A 4,326-nucleotide genomic window follows, 5' to 3' on the forward strand; every position below is an offset into this window, starting at 1 on the left:
GCGTGCGTCAGCATCGTGGAAATTTCTGGAGTTTATCGAAGAATATAGGTATGGATAAAAGAAGGAGACGTTTTTGAGGAAAAGAAAAGAAATATACATGTTAAAGGATAAAATTCGCTATTTATTTATAATTACATATGAGGTTTCATAATATTATGAATTTGTCGCGAGTTGCATCGCTTGATTTTTTATTATTCTTCGTACAATTTCGTGGAGATGAAACGAAGTTAGCTCCAGAAAGAGAATGTCAAAATACAGAAAATCAAAGTTCAGCAACTATGCTGCTGGACATTTTTCTTGATCTCCTTGAGATTATTCCAGAGCGTGTTTTTCACCATGTCCTTATCTAAATAGCGGTTGGGTAAATGTAGTTCGATTTCCACAATGAGAAATTCGACGCAATCGTTGACGAGATTAGTTAGCGAATATAGCTGTTTTCGCCGCGCATCAATGCAACTCGCAATACTTTGGAAGCCTTCGAACGTGATTTTCTGCATCGCTATCGATGGCGAGTAGGTCTTGTGTTTCTTCTTCGGTGGCTTCGTCGCTGTCGCGGAATCCGCCGTCGTAGCTTTCTCTTCTTCCGCTTCGTGATTACGCGTTACCATTATTGCTCTTGAGCTGTAAGTGGTGGTGAAATAAATACTCGCGTTCTTTAGGATTAAGGGTTGTGGCGTAATTTTATCAACCCCGCGTAAGTAAGCATGCACGAGGTCAAATTCCTCTTGAAACTTCTGCCATGCTTTGAGTTCGAGGTAGATATAATCCGTCGAATTTCCGATTAGTTTTATCGTCGCTTCGTACCTCCCGGCGTCGTTTGCTTGCAGTCCCACTTGCACCCTCTTCGTATCCGAATTGTTTAAAGTGTATGTTGTAGACAGTAACATGTTACCTTTTCGATTAAAGTTTCGACCACTTGTGATGTCACTGCAGGTGTTATTACATCCGTCCTTCTCGATATTCTGCTTGTTAGCGGTCATTATATTTCTCACGACACTCGCTCCTTGAATAATCCGTGAATAATTTTAACAAACGTCGACTTTTTGTAACAGCGAAACGTGACTATCGGAGCACTACCGACTGTATGAAATCCGCGAGCGATCAAAAGCGGTTTTATAAGGCTCGAGAGTGCGAAAAATGCATAGAGGGAGGTAGTATACGCGTACCAAAAATGTTTATTTAATAACATTTTTCAGTTACGTTTCTCTGATGCGCTTTTCTAGGAAGTGTTTTTCTGGAATTTTCTAACGTCGGGGGACAAATGCAGGGGGACTTTAAGCGCGCTAGTTTATGGCGAACAACGATAATATTTTATACCGGGTATTCCGCGTCCTTTGAATGTTAGGCATCACGATGTCACTTCTCTCAGGCTTATTTTCATCTTATTGCATTTTCTTTTTTTCTTAAACGCAACGGTTGCCGTAACTGTCGACAATATTCTAACGGACGCTTTTAAACTCTCCTTTTTGTATGTTTAGGCACTCGCGTTTTTGTCTCAGGCTTTTCCACGTACCTGATTGTTTCGTCACGTTTTCCGGGTTTAGGTTTGAAAAAAAAAGCGAGCCTGGCAGGTGCGCGTGCAGACGCCGTGCAGCCGCCGTGTTCGTGTCGTCTGAGGCGAAAGACACGCGTCAAAAAACAAGTATTCTCGCGTTCTAATGAAGCGGAGCGTATAAAAAAGCGAGATATAAACAGGCATATTTGGAATATGTCGCGAATTAGTAGGCTATTGTAATAGCCGGCATAAGCGAAAAATAGCCAAAGGTATTTCAGCCAGCGTCTTCTGAGTCAGCGCGAGGATTACGATTAAAGATACGATCGGAATTTACTTTTAACAAAAAGAGTGATTTTCCTAGAGGAAGTGCACCGTTACATACGCGTCGTATCATTCTTTTGTCGGCGAATGGTCACGCATTCTCGCACGTCCGATAGAAAAACAACTTTGAAAACGCTTAATCCGTCGGGTCTTACTATTTACCTCAATATTTACCTTAATATTTACCGAGCGTGTTTTCGACGATAAACCCTAATAAATTTAAAAAAATCCGCCCTTCTTTCTTTCTAGGAGAACCGTTTTATCCTAGGAGAGAGAGAGAGAAGTAAGATTTTGAGGGTATATATGCGAGGAGAAAACTCCAGTTTCGCATTTTCTACCGTCAGTTTTCTGCCTTGAGACACGTTACAATGTCGCGAGTGGGTACATTAGTGCGCGAGTTTATCGTTACGGCTTCAAACACCGGCGCGAATATCGATAGCGTTCGATATTTGACGCGTATTTCTGCCGATGACGCAGAAAATTATATTTTATTTTATTCTTTCGCATGCGTTTGTAGCAGCACGCTGCTAGCGCTTTTGTGTAAGTGCGAGAAATTTCGGGGTGATCCGAAATTAATGAAAATAATCAGAGAAATTCTGATATTTCGACGAGATTTTGAGGAGAACGTCGAGGACGTGTGAGGTATTATCGCCGACGCGATATCTTACAACGGGTAAGTTAAATCATATCAATTTTATAGCAAAAACTAAAACTAAGTAATTTACGCGAATTTTTAGAATAATTATTGTTTTTATCGTTTCATAAGTCCGAGTCTCGTACCCGAGTCTCGAGTCGATAGCAGTGGCGAGGAGGCGCTTGAGCTTCTTCCACAGAGTCGTAAACGCCTTACTCGAGTCAGGCAACTTCGCGTAAGTACAAATCCAGAGAGAGAGGAGTACCGGATTTAAGCTGCTTTATCGAGTAAATTATCTAACACCAAAATAATTTTTAGGCTGTAATAATGCTCAGACATCGGAAGCCGACTTATAGGATTCCGACAGCATCTGCAGTGGAAACGCTTGTGAACGAGACCGTCGTCGTCGCTGCTGAACCCACAGGTAAGGCAACATAAATATTTATAAAATAACAAAAGTGTCATGTTAAAATCGATTCATGCGATATAAGTATAATTTTACTTTCAGAAAACAGCGAAAATGATACCGGCGTTAGCGAAACGCTAGACGCCGCCGCTGCCGGTGCAGACAACGCCGACGGCGGCGACGGTGATGCCGGCAACGACGTCAATATCGACGAAGACAGCGTCGAGGAGAGTAACGAGGGAGAGGAACGTGACGATGACGACAATGCCGGGGGCAATGGTGAAAACGTTCGCCGCTATCGAGAGCCGCTTTCTTCGGCAATATCAGGTAAGAATTTTTGCGTGCGAACCCACGGGGAATTCTCTAGATGTTTATTTTTATTTACGTTCGAATTTAATCCAAATTAATTGTAAATGAAATTAGAACCGAATTACTCGCCGGTTAGCCACCATTCCGACGAAGGGGAAGATTGTATGCCACATATTCCCGATGCGGAAAGAGAAGAGGAATGGGAGAGAATACTGTGGGAGGGTAACGTTGAAATCCTCCCGAAATTACGAATTTTTCCCGATTCCCCAGTATGGGGTTCTAGTCAGGAATTATCGTATTTTAATTTAACGCCGGAAGAGTAAATTCGAACGTAAGTTATAAGATAGCTTAAAATATTAAATATTTTACAGAGCTCGCGTTTCTAATTATTTTGCATCACTCTTTTACAATACAACAAGAAGGCACACGTGAACGCGCTCTCTCCTTCGAAATGGAACTGGCGCGAGAGGAGTCTATGGAGGAAGAAGAAAAAGAAGAAGAAGAAGAAGAAGAAGTTCCTCACGAGCAGTTTAGAAATTTCCATATATTAGGACGAGAGGCTAGTATAAAGATTCTCCCACCCGTCGAAGGCACCGACATCGCTAAACATTTAGAAAACGCGTTCCGCGAAATCTATTCTTACGCCGTTAATTCCGCTAACGCGAGCGATTACGTGGGCCTGTCTTTCACCTTGACGGCTTTAAGGGGGGAAATCCAATTAGAACTTTCAAAAAATCGAATTTTTTTTTTTTGCATAAAATGTTTATTTAACATTGTAAGAATATGTTCCCAACGTTTTAAATCGAAATTCGCAGCCGTTCGGAAGTTATGGCCTCCGAGCGCAACAAATCTCTTGAGCAGCGTCGAGGCTCTAATAGCACGCAGCAGGTATACTCACCCGGAGCGGGGATTTTACCTTTCAGGGCTGCGATCCAAAACGTATAGAGATGTAATTATAGTTTTACTGTAGGTTTTGGAACGCACCCCTGGTAGATGGCTTTTATTTCTATTGTTACGTTTAGTCGAAACCGTTGGGTCCGTTGGCGCTGGCATCGAGCAGAACCGGTTTTCAGTTTAGCTCCGAAGTTCGGCCTGTACAAAACGACAGTGCAAATTCGAAATGTCCTATCCGAAAGGCACACACGCCGAACCAAAACAATC

Source organism: Odontomachus brunneus, unplaced genomic scaffold (genome assembly GCF_010583005.1).
Source record: "Odontomachus brunneus isolate Ranch 3 - 2012 unplaced genomic scaffold, Obru_v1 Obru_scaffold_317, whole genome shotgun sequence".
Lineage (NCBI taxonomy): Eukaryota > Metazoa > Arthropoda > Insecta > Hymenoptera > Formicidae > Odontomachus > Odontomachus brunneus.